General features: G+C 39.1%; 1 pseudogene; it reads right to left on the bottom strand.

The window, feature by feature from the left end:
* Window positions 1–12,057: 12,057 nt before the first annotated feature.
* Window positions 12,058–12,855, bottom strand: LOC142422482 (upstream stimulatory factor 1 pseudogene; annotated as a pseudogene).
* Window positions 12,856–13,816: the final 961 nt, after the last annotated feature.

Here is a 13,816-nt window from a genome sequence, read left to right as displayed (position 1 = left end):
TGCAGTGAGGGAGTACTTGAGGAGAGACCCAATGCCCATCTGCTACCTTAATGCTAAACCTATAAATATATGTGCACATAGATCTATTTCATACACACACACACACACACATACACACACACATGCACAGCCTAAATTTAGACCTCTATAAATGCCCTTTCCCTCCTAGTTCTCTCCTCTATTTCCTTTTACTTTCCTCTTGTCTCACTATCATGTTCAGCCTTCATTTGGGTTTCAGTAATTCCTCTTGGTTACATTGCCCTTGCTCTGAAAAATCAAGTCACAGATATTCAAAATGGTATTGAACAATATATCAAATGCTAAAAGATTTTTTGGAATTTCATATGTTTGGAGAGCTACTTACCAAGTACGTTTCCTAAGAAGTCCAATGTTGGCCTCTTTTAAATTCTTCAGAAAAATGATTTAATCTTGGATGAAAATATGCTATTGGAACTCTCTCAACCAAGTGAGATTGGCTCTCCAGTGCTAAGTTCTTTTTGAAGCAAAAGTGTAATCGATGCCTTATGAGCTTCCGAAGCATTTGTTGCTTTTGTTCAGAAGCATTCAAAAGAGTTGATACACGTGCTGTTGATGATGGTGCATCTGAAGTGAAACTTAAGCAAACTTTGAAAAACTTTGAAAACCACTGATCATAAGCATGTGCTTAATGAGGGAGGAGTTACAATACACTGAAATTCTAAGGAGAAAATTCAACTGCAGGTTAAAAAGAATGTTCCTATGACAATTAAACACCGCCAATATGTGTATATCCATTCCTCAATGAGAGACATGGTTAGGTATCAGAGAGCAGATAATTATGCAGAGTCCACTTTAGCCTAGCTCTGTAGGAAAGCAGTCTTTCATGCCAGTGTCTTTCCACCCTCCCACACCTCTACCCATTACTCACCTTCCACAAGGCGCCTCACCCTGCCAACTCATCTAGGAATGCATGTGGTGCTGTCAGTCCCTCTTCCCCATCATGGTGAAGTCCACCAAGTTTGGTTGGCAGACCATTTGGGGTGCCCCACCATTGCCATGGGTGGGGGGCTCAGCTTGTCTTAAACTTTCTGAGTTAGCCTTGTGTGTTCTGCAGATCATAAAACCGTTGAAGGCTCTTCTGCATACAATGTAAAATCCCTCATCCTTACTATGTCTCTCAGGACCCTCCTACCATAACAGAACTGCTCACCTTCTCAGCTTGTTTTCATCTCCTATCCTTCTTGTATCAGAACTAACCAGCTTCCATATTCTGTCTTCCATTTGCCAAGTTTGTGGTTGTTAGATGCTTTAGAATTGACGCAAATTCCTGATCCCATGCACAACAGAACAAAATATAGTCCAGTTATGCACCGTCCTCACAAGTATTCCTGTGTTTGAGTCCACTGTTGCAGCAACTGTGTCGATCCATCCCTTGAGAGTCTCCCTCTTTTATCACTGACCCCCTGCTTTAAAAGCATATCTTTCTTGAATGATTGTCTCCTACTGGTGACATACCTAAAACAAGTAAGATGAAGTACTGCCAACCTGGCTTCCAAGGCACATCCTGGCTGTACTTCCTCCAAGAGATTAGTTTGTCCTTCTGATAGTCCGTGGGATATTCAATATTCTTGAAGTGACTGGCAAAATTCAAACATGTCAGTTCTTTTTTTGATTTTCCTCTTTCTTTCAACAAATTTGAGGTCTTTGCAATTGCTGTTCCCTAAGCTTAAAATGCTCCTTTCTTTCAAATTTGCATTGCTTTATTTAGAATTTTGTGAAATAGAACCTTCTCTAAACACTCCATTCAACATGACATCCCTCAATCACAGTTGCTTTATAATTGTAGTCTCTCTCTACAATTGTTAACTTTACCTCTCTAGTGGGTAAAACTTCATGCTGTTAGAGACTTTGCTAATTTTGTTCTCTAATAAATCCTCCTGGCATGTAGCACCGAAACTGAACCATGGAAGACACTTGAGTAGGTATTAAATTTATAAATTGATATTACACGATAATGTACACATCCAGAGAAGAAAATATACCAGAATAATTTAACAACAAATTGTGACAGATATTTCATACAGATTGGTCGTGAAATGAAATGGAGTTCTTCTGATAACTCGTGTCAGTGCCTCCTAATTATATGATATGCATTTAAGAATCTTAATAATTAGTATCGACTTAAATGATGATAATGCATTATTAGCCATAGCTAATTAGTCCTATTAGGAATTTTTCAGAGGGATAATTATTCCGAGAGTATAACTGTTTATGGACAGTCTAAGGTCCCGTCTTTCTCCTGTGGAGGAGCTAGTGGTTTACAACTGCTACCCATGCAGATCACAACCCAACCTGTTTCCACTACACCATCAGGGTTCATCAGGTAAGTATTTAATAACAGACCTTTTGGCACAAATGGGACTGTTATCCTAGTGAAACTCTGGAGTGAGAGCGTGTCATTGATGAGTCAATGGGCATATCTGTCCCCTTCATGTAGGTGCAAGAAGTCTCTACTTTTTGCTGTGTGGTTTCCTTCTGAATCACCAATCTGAGATCTGGGACATCTTTTAAAAAAAAACAAATGGAGAGGATTAATTAGCTGTAAGGTATTTATAAGCAGTGGTACTTATCTCTGATTTATTTCAGAGGTTAACAAAGATTTACTTTGGGTTTATGTGCCATATTCCGAAGTCATTCGGAGCTGACAGATAAAAGTGTAGCCTTCATTCTGGAACCTCTTATGGGTAGGTGCAGCTGGGTAGAAATCAGCTACAAAGGGGATCCTGGTGTTATCATTAATGGCGACTTTGTGTAACAGATGTTGTCTACATCTTATAGGAAGCTGCTTAATTTGTCTCTTGCAAATATGAAGACCCTTAAAACTATTATGTACTAAACATTGTCTGGAAAATTCCGGTCTTTTGTAACCCAGTGCTCCAGGAAGAGCAGCAGTTTGGAATTAAAAGCATAAAAGAGAGACTCAAATGAAGGACTACTCTGTCCATTACATTTGTGTGCATTGGACACAAATTATGATGAAGACCGTGACAGAAAAGAGGACATTGTGGCATTGCCAAAGGAAAATACACATATTTAAAACAAAAGTCTAGATGAATAGGTCCTGAGCAAGTGCTGAAAAATCTGAGTGGTGATGAGGTTTTGCCTTCTGTATTTTCAAGCAAGCATCCCCATTGACTCTACTGCCTATGAACAGAGAGGGTGACAAAGAGTAAAAATGTACACACAATAGTAGGAAAGCAATTTCATCCCACTCACCACCTGGCTAACTCAGCCTATTTCTCAGGAAAACATTGTTTCTTAGACACATTAAGCCCCAATTTTCTACACACTGCCCAACACATAAACACACACAAACATGATATTGTAATGGTGTATCTATATCTGTATATACACAAGTATATACATACTCAAAACAGTGGGCTCCACTTTTTTCTTAGTAAATAAACGGAGACCAAATAAAGAAGTTTATAGATAGTAGAATAATATGCTGGTATAACCATTTTGGAAATGAATTTTGTATTTCACCAAGAATCTAAAAGACTCCAAACATTTTACCCTAAAATTTAATTTTTGTGAATTTACTCTTAAGTAACTAAAATAACAAATAGTTATATACACAAAAATAAATGTCTATAATAGCAAAATGTCATCTTATGTTAGTAAAAATGGCATTTTTAAATAGTAAATTTGAAGCGATGTCAAATTCTTACACTAAATTAACTAAGTTAAATTAAACTATGTTTAACTAAACTGAATTTAAATAATTATAAGTTTATAAATTAACAAAACTTTTTAGCCATTACAATGCAGATATATATCTTTTCTCGTCCTTTTGGCTAAGATCAAGTGTAGTAAAATGTAGGTATAAAACCACATAGTAGTGGGTGTTAACAAACCCAGGGACAAGGGAACAACAAGTGACTGAAAATCGATGGCGAGGAGGGTGTAAGAGGTCTAGTAGGCCTTGATAAAGGGCAATGTAACTGAGGAATTACTGAAACCCTAATGAAGGCTGAACATGATAGTGGGACAAGAGGAAAGTAAAAGGAAATAGAGGAAAGAACTAGGAGGCAAAGGACATTTATAGAGATCTAAATACAGGCATGTACATATGTAAATATTTATATATGATGAGGGGAAATAGATCTATGGACATATATTTATAGGTTTAGTATTAAGGTAGCAGATGGACATTGGGCCTTTACTCAAGCACACCCTCAACACAAGAACACTTTGCTCTAATAATCCAGCACTCTGAGATGCTCACCTTCCCAACACGATTGCTGAAAACAAAGAGGCTACTTAAGTAAATGTGGTAAAGAAAGCTGATGATACCTGGCTATCAAAAGCTATAGCATCTGGGGTCTTAAAGGCTGGAAGATAAACAAGCGGCCATCTAATTGAGAAGCAACAAAGGCTACATGGAAGAAGCACACCAGCCTGTGTAATACTGAGGTGTCAATAGGATCAGCTATCAGACATCAAAGACCCAGAGTAAAAAATCATAATGTGAATGAGAGGGGGCAGTATGGAGTGGAGGCCCAAAAGGAATTTGTAAGCAATTAGACATCCCCTTACAGAAGGGTCGTGGGGAGAAGACAGGCCAGTCAGGGTGCAGTATAGCACTGATGAAACATACAGCTTTCTTCTGGTTCTTTAATGCTTCCCCCCACCACCACTATAATGACTCTAATTCTACCAATATGGCTACACCAGGGTATGTACATGGGTACAGAAAATAGCTGGAAACACAGGGAATACAAGACAGATAAACTCCTTGGGACCAATATTGAGAGTAGCCATACCAGGAGGGGACAGGGTAGGTAGGGGGAGAAAGGGGTAAGCTATCACAATGACCCACTATAACTCCCTTCCAGGGGGATGGACAACAGACAAAGGGGCAAAAGAAGATATTGGACAGTGCAAGACATGAAAAAATAATAATAATTTATAAATTACCAAGGGTTCATGAGGAAGGGAGGGGGAGGGAGGGGGAAAATTGAGGAACTGATACCAAGGGCTCAAGTAGGAAGAAAATGCTTTGAAAATGATGAAAACAGCATATGTACAAATGTGCATGACACTGTGGAGTATGTATGGATTGTGATAAGATTTGTACAAGCCCTCAATAAAATGATTTATAAAAAAATTTAAAAATAAAAGGCAAAAAACACATAATAGCATAGACACATTTTTACTATATCTTAAATTAGAAAAGGAATGAAATCACATATTTATAATTAATTATATCCTTGTGTAATATGAACATGACAAAATATTAGAGGGAAATATAATGATAATTTGTAAAAGAAGGATGTAGTAAGAAAATACAGTACAATCTTCCAAATCAAAAACAAACTCACTGCCATCCAGTAGACGCTGACTCAAAGTGACCCTTGTAGGATAGGAGAGAACTGTCCCATGAATTTCTGAGACTGTAACTGTTTGCTGAGTGGAAAGCTTCCTCTTTCTCCCACAGAGCTGGCTGGTGATTTCAAACTGCTGATCTTTCAGATTGCAGTCCAATGCATAACCACTAGGCCACCAGGACTCCTAGTGTAATATTAGGATTAGTTTTTTCATAGGTAAGCAATAACTAGTTTTTCTTATTAAATTATTTTATTATACACTTTACATTCCTGGCAATGAACCTTCTCTTCAATCACATTTTCAGATTGTTCACTAAGTCATCAGAGTAAAGAAAAGGATAAATATTTGTATCAGCACCATTTCAACACTAAAACAATACACTAGTTTCTCCTCGTGACTTAGGGGAAAGGAGGTAAAATCTGTCCATATTATTTCAAAGGCCCTTCTAGATTCTCAGAACAAGGTCCTTGTGAAAGAAGTACGACTACAAACTCTCCTACAATGTCGCATCTAAATTAACTAGGTAGCATAATGATTTCAGGTGTCATTGCAATTATATACTCACTAATGAAGCCCTTCCCACCTTCCATTCAGTACTCTAAGAGGACAGATGCAGGTTGAATTAAGAAATTAATAAAAAGTTTCCATATGATCCCCACTTTGTAAGTTAGTACATAACCATCTATGCTCAAGGTTTTCAATAGCTCCTTCCTCTGAAGTGGGGACTTGGGTCTTTAATTCTTTGTCTATTCTTAGTCTGGATGCTCTGCTGAAACCTGTTCATTGTGGGTGACCCTGCTGATATTTGAAATACCAGTAACATTTCTTCCAGCATCACAGCAACACACCAGCCACCACAGTATGACAAACTGACAGACAAGTGGAAGTGCATAGCTCAAAAAAATTGTCAGTTAACTGAAGGGATGAAAAATGGAAGCATAACATTGTCAGAGATAGGGAAGGAGGGTGTGCGCCTTGGATGAGAGGGCACTCAAAATGTGACTGAGGAGAAGCTGATTTCTTGGAGTGGAGTCGACCATAGTGACATGAGTCTGGTAAAGCCTTCCAGATCTTCATTTGCTGTTGAGACATGGCTCAAGACGAGGCAAACTAGCTGCAAAAAAATATGCTAAGTATTGGAACTTGGAAGTATGAATCAAGGAAAATTGAAAGTGGTAAAGAATGAAATGGAATGCCTAGCGATTGATATCCTGGCATTGGTGAGCTGAAATGAACTGATACTAGCAATTTTAAATCAGAAAATCACATGATTTACTATACGGGGAATAACATAATCAAGAGGAATGGTGCAGTATTCATTGTCAAAAAGGATATTGCAAAATCAATCATTAAGTACAATGCTTTCTGTGATAGAATTATACCTATATGCCTTCAAGGAAATCCAATCAACTCAGCTATTAATCAAATTTATGCAACAAAAATAAGAGCTAGTGATGAAGAACTTTAAGACTAATGTCTTCAGTCAGAAATTGATCAAACATGCAATCAAGATGCACTGTTAATCGTTGAGCATTGGAATGCAAACTTTGGAAACAAAAGGGAAAGATCGGTAACTGGAAAATATGGTTTTGGTGATAGAAATATAGCTGGAGGTCACAGGATAGAATTTTGTAAAACAAACGACTTGCTCCTTGTAAATACCCTTTTCAACAGCACAGTCCATACAGGTGGACTTCCCACATGGAATACACAGAAATCAAAATGACTACATTTGTGGGAAGAGAAGATCATCAGCTAAAACCAGGCCAATGACTGAGTGTGGAACAGACCATCAATTGCTCATATGTAAGTTCAGGATAAAGTTGAAGAAAATTAAAACAAGTCTATGAAAGCTAAAATATGATTTTGACTCTATCCCACTTGAATTTCAAGCCATCTTAAAAACATATTTGATGCACTGAGCACTAATGACAGAAGAGACCTGGTAGGCTGTGGGAGGACATCAAGGACATCACTCATGAAGAAAGCAAAAGGTCATTTAAAAGGCAGGAAAGAAGCAGCCATCTAAGTAAGGAAGTCAACTAAGTCCACATGGAAGAAAATAATGGAATTCACAAAAACAAGGCCACCACTACAAAAAAATACTCGATGAAGTCCTATGGCCAAAAAATCAACAACAACACACAAACCTGCAACCAACATACTGGATAAGTCTTCTCAAAAGCTAACACACAGATAGCAAACTTCAAAACAATTAAGTAATATAGGAGAACAAAGGATTAATCACACCTGACATACACACTCACACACAACATGCACAAAGAGAAATAATCTCAATGGGTTAAATGCACTACTAAAAGACAAAGAGTAGCAAACTAGATAAGAAAACAATCCATCAACATGCTACCTACAAGAAACAAACCTGATAAATAATGACATAAACAGACTAACAAGCAGAGGCTCGACAAAAGCATACCAAGCAAATGGCAACCAAAAGAAAGCAGTTGTAGCAATATTAACCTCTGAGAAAACAGACTTCAATGAAAATAACAAAATAAGAGACCAGAATGAATCTCAATAAAGACACGAAAGAGATCAACAACACAATCAGCAAATTTGATGTTAGAGAAGTATACAGAACCCTCCATCCAACAAAAACACAGTATACATTTTTCTTCTATGGACATTGAAGATTCTCAAGAATAGACCACATGTCAGGCCACAAAACGTGCTCCAACGAAATTTTTTAATTGAGATCATACAACCTATCTTCCCAAAATGCAATGATATAAAACTAGAAATCAATAATTAAATAAAACAGAAACATAAAGACAAACACTGAAGCTGAACAAAATAATAATAATGATTGGATAACAAAGCAAATAAAGGAAGAAAGAAAGAAACAAACAAAAATCCTTGATAGACATTAGAACTATAACACAACATATCTAAGCCTTTGGGACACAGCAAAAGGAGCAATCAGAGGCTAATTTATAGTAATTAATACACACATGAAAAAAAGGAGAAATTCAAAATAAATACCCTAACACAACACCTACAAAAACTGGAACAAGGCTAACAACATAAACCCTCCAATAAAGAAAAATAAAATTATAATGATCAGAGTAGAAATAGATGATATGGAAAACATCAAGCCCAAAAGTTGTTTCTTTGAAAATATTAACAAAATAGACTACTGGCAAACTTAACAAAGGGAAAAAAGGAAAAGTTACCCAGAATACCCAAAATAATTGATGAAAAGGGTGGCATTGCAACAGATCTAAATGAAATAAGAAGAATAATGACACACTACTATGAAAAAATGAACAGATACCTAGAAATACATCACCAATTCAAATTAATGCAGACAGATGTTGAAAAAGTTCAACAGACCCATTACAAAAGAAGAAAAGGAGCTGGTCATTCAAAACCTCCCAACAGAGAAAAGTCCAGGACCAAATGGCTTCACAGAACAATTCTACCAAATATTCAGAAAAGACCTGTCACCAATACTACACAAACTACTCCAGAACATAGAAAAAGACAACAAACTCACAAACTCATTCTAAGAAGCCACTGTAACCCTGATCCCAAACCAGGCAAAGACTTCATAAAGATAGAGAAGTATAGACCAATGTCCTTCATGTACATAGACACGAAAATTTTCAAAATTCTGGCCGACAGAATCCAATATCATATCAAAAAAAATTCACCATGATTTAAGTGGGATTCATCCCAGGGATGCAGGGATGGTTAAAACAATACATTTTTGAAAAACAATCAATGTAATCCAACACATAAATGAGTAAAAACAAAAATCATATAATATCAATATATGCAGAAAAGGCATTTGACAATATCCAATAGCCATTTTTAAAATAAAAACAGCAAAATTGTAATAGAATGGCAATTCCTCAATAAAACAAAAGCTATGCACAAAAAAAACAACAGCTAACATCAAGTTCAAAAGCTAGAAACATTTCCATTGGAAATCTGGATCAGACAAGGATGTCACCCATTACCATTCTCATTCAACGTGGTACTGGAAATCTTAGCTAGAATCATCAGGCAACAAAAAGAAATCACAAATAAGTAGAGAAGAAACGAAACACTTGCTATTTGCAGACAATGTGATCCCATATATAGAAAACCCAAAAGGCTCCAACAAAAGGCTATTGGAAATAATCGAGAGCTTGGGAACTCCATTGGTGTATGTGTCTGTCATTCTGCCACTACTGGGTGATTTTGAATATTATGCGTATGTTTAACAGGCTTGAGGTAGGGTAGTGTGCAGCATCCTGCTTTGTTCGTCTTTTGGGGTGTTCTTTGCTTATCCTGTCTTTCTATAAGGAGTTTTGATTCCATTCCCAAAGGAACTTTTAAAGCCCCTTGTATGCATGGTTTCTGAAAAAACATCAGCGCGCTTCGATTTACTGGTTTTCTTTATAAAATTTTGCAAAATTGCTTCCAGGATTTTCTGTGTTTGGTTTTGGAAAGTTTGATTATGATATATGTTGGTCATTTTCTTTTAGGATACATCTTGTTTGCGGATCATCAAGCTTCTGGAATGGATATCTTCCTTTCATAATAGTACATATTCTTTCTTCCCAAATATCTTCAATAGTTTTCTAGGGTTTGTTTGTTCATTTTTCTCCTGTTCTTAACGACCAATCACACATAAGTTCTTCCTGATGGTTGTGTCTCATATAATACTTTGGCTTTTTAATTTTTTTTTGAATCCTTTTTTTTTAAAAAAAGGATTTTTTTTAAAAGGGAAACCGAGCTGATTCCAGGAATCCAAGTGGAAGGTGAATTATGAGAATGATGAGTGCAACAAATGTATAAGGGTGCGTTGCTCAATTGATGTATGTACAGACTGTGATAAGAGCCTTATGAGCCCCAATAAAAAGATTTAAAAAAAAGATGGAAAACTAAAAAAAAAAAAAAGGCTTGAAGGTAAACAAGCAGCCATTTAGCTCAGAAGCAATAAAGCATACATGGAAGAAGCACACCAGCCTGTGTGATCACAAGGTGTTGAAGGGACCAGGTATTGGGCATCATCAGAACAAAAAATCATATCATAGTGAATGGGGGAAGGAAGTGTGGAGTGGAAATCCAAAGCCCATTTGTAGGCCACTGGACACCCCCTTACTGAAGGGTCTCAGGGAGGAGACGAGCCAGTCAGGGTGCGATGTAGCAACGATGAAACATACAACTTTCCTCTAGTTCCTAAATGCTTTCTCCTCCCCCACTAGCATGATCCCAATTCTACCTTACAAATCTGGCTAGACCAGAGGATGTACACTGGTACAGATAGGAACTGGAAATGCAGGGAATCCAGGGCAGATGATCTCTTCAGGACCAGTGATGAGAGTGGCGATACCAGGAGGGTGGGTTGGAAAGGGGGAACCGATTACAAGGATCTACATGTGACCTCCTCCCTGGGGGAATGGACAACAGAAAAGTGGGTGAAGGGAGACATCGGACAGGGAAAGATATGACAAAATAATAATTTATAAATGATCCAGGGTTCATGAGGGAGGGGGGAGGGGGGAAGGAGGGAAAAAATGAGGAGCTGATGCCAGGGGCTCAGGTGGAGAGTAAATGCTTTGAGAATGATGAGGGCAATGAATGTACAAATGTGCTTTACACAATTGATGTATGTATGAATTATAAGAGTTGTATGAGCTCCTAATAAAGTGACTGAAGAAACAAACAAAAAAAAATCCTTTTCTTACTATTCCGCTAACATGTTAGTATTGAGAAAATTGTCTTCAATCTTGCTAATTCATATTTCTATCAATTCAGTGTACTCTTTTATCTTTTAAATGCATTGTATATTTCTGAAATCTCAGCATTAATGTTCTGGCCCTTTATTTGCTGTTTTTTGCATGGTTTCTATTTTTTTATTTGGTCAGTTTTTCTTTTAGTATTGTTCTGAGTCTTTCCACAGTGTTGTCTGTGTTTCCTTCATTTTGTCTGCAGTTTCCACAATCTTTCTCCCAATCTGTTGAAGGTACCTAAGTATCATTATTTTGAATTTCTTTTTCTGTTTGTTTGTTTTGGCTCTGAACATTTTTATGTTTTCTTTTGTTGTTGCTTTTTTAAAACAAGCAAACCCAAAAACTCCTTCACAAGGTGGAAGGCCCCAAGTGGGCCTCTGTTTCTAGATCTTCCTGGCTCCACACACTTCTGCATAGGCCTTAGCTAGCTGCTTGCTGGGAGGCTCCTTGACCAGGGGCAGCAGCCACGGCTCAGCATCCCTTCTTTCACCTGTTGCTAAAGCCTGTTCCACAGCGGTGCCAGGTCCGAATGTGGACCACAGCTCCAGGGAAAGAACAACCCGCCGAAGGGCTGGCGTCTCTGAGCAAGCCAAGGCATCCCGGTTAGCAGACCCTAGGCAAGCCCAGGACAAGCCCTCCAGTTTAGTGTCCAGTATCAGCATTGGGAGAGCACAAGCACTGCAAGAAGAGCACATGGGCCCAGGGTCTGCTTGGTGGGAGTGATCATGGCTGTCATCGGTCCACAGCTACATGGGTTTTTCATACCATGGCAGGCCGCTACATGACAGGGTCTCAGTTCAAAGACACACTTTTTGAATTCCCCTGAGTCCCATGCCAGAAGTGGGCAATGAAGGAGAGGGACACTGGGTTAGACTGGTGCTCCTGGGCTATCCGAAGTTCTCAGAAAGGGGCAATAGAGCTCAAAGCCCCTGAGTCCCCAAGGTTAGTTTCTGTCATTCTTGATGACAACCTCTATTCCATGGTGCTACAGCAGGGCTCGAAGCAGCAGATTGTTGTTTTTGAGATCTTGCAGCAGCTTCAGCTGCAGCTGGTCAAGCCCCTGTGGTTCCTCAGACAACCAGTGGTTACTCTGCCGAAGCTCCTTGATATAATCACAAACTTTGGACAGAAACCCCTTTCCTCTGGCCAGAGTTGGCACTCTCCATGGAGCAGTCTGGGAGAACCTTGGATCTTGTCTCGGCAGTGGCGCTCTACTTCATTAGGCTGACCCTATGTTTCTCATCTCCAGTTGCCCCAGGGAGCTTCTGATTTCAGGAAATAAGGGTGGGTCTTGGGGGCAATAGAGTGCTGACTTGCTCTTTGCAACACTTCTTGTGGTGACATTACACCACATCATGACAAAGAACTGACCAGTGCCAGGATGAGTCTCCTGCCTCAGTAGTGCCTCTGAGCCCTGGGTAGTAACAACAGCAACTGTGCTTCCTGACATGGTGCCCCCTGCCTCATCTCTCACTTGCAGTGCTGGGGAAATATGTATAATGTATCTCAGCAGCTGTCCCTTCTGTGGAAACTGCATGGTCACTGGTGAATGCACCCTGGATCACTGCCTGGGTCACAGATTGGGTGGCAGGGCAACCACCAATGGCCCAAGTGCCTTAAGCCTGGCCATCCAGCTGCCCCTTAGACACCTGGATCACCCTATACATCACTTGGTGTTGGTGTCAGGGAAGGTGGCAGCTAACTGGATGCTGGTGATATCCACACTGGTTGGATCTTCCCCATTTGCCACTTCACAGTGCAGATTCAGGAAGGTGCAGTGGCAAATGGGGAGGACCCAACCAGGCTGGATAAACAATCTGGAGGAGAAAACAACAGGACCAACAGTTTCAGGGGGGACACAGGAGAGGGGGAGGCAGGGGAAAGGAAATGGATGTTAACAATCCCTGGGACAAGAAACAAGTGATCTAAAATTGATGGTGAGGAGGGTGTAGGAGGCCTAGAAGGATGTGATCAAGGGCAATGTAACTGAGAGGAATTATTGAAACCCAAATGAAGGCTGAGCATGATAGTGGGACAAGAGTAAAGTAAAAATGAAATGGAGGAAGGAACTAGGAGGCAAAGGGCATTTAAATACAGGCATGTACATATGTAAATATATTTATATCTGAGGATGGAGAAATAGTTCTTTGTGCATATATTTATAGGTTTAGTATTAAGGTCATAGATGGACATTGGGCCTCCACTCAAGTATTCCCTCGATGCAAGAATGCTTTGTTCTATTAAACTGGCATTCCATGATGTTCACCTTCCCTACACAATCGCTGAAGACAAAGTAGGTGCATAAGCAAATGTGGTGAAGAACGCTGATGGTTCCCGACTGTCAAAAGCTATAGCGTCTGGGGTCTTAAAGGCTTCAAGATAAACAAGCAGCTATCTCGCTGAGAACAAAGCCCACATGGAAGCACACCAGCTTGTGTGATCACAAGGTGTCAATAGGATGTTATCAGGCATCAAAGACCAAGAACAAAAAATCATGTCATTGTATGTTAGTGTGTTTTGCCCATGATTACTAGTTGATGTTTTGTTTTGCTTTGTTTTTATATATGAGTGAGAGGGTGTGTTACACTACTTGCTAGTTTGGCAGGAATTTGGTTTCACCATTTGTCTTCAGTTAAGTGTGACAGAGGATGGGAGTGTGTATGCAGTTCTCTGATTTTCAAATTGAGTAGTTGGGGGGTGGT

This window comes from Tenrec ecaudatus, chromosome 12 (genome assembly GCF_050624435.1).
Source record: "Tenrec ecaudatus isolate mTenEca1 chromosome 12, mTenEca1.hap1, whole genome shotgun sequence".
Classification (NCBI taxonomy): domain Eukaryota; kingdom Metazoa; phylum Chordata; class Mammalia; order Afrosoricida; family Tenrecidae; genus Tenrec; species Tenrec ecaudatus.
This window is presented reverse-complemented; position numbering and strand designations above follow the sequence as displayed.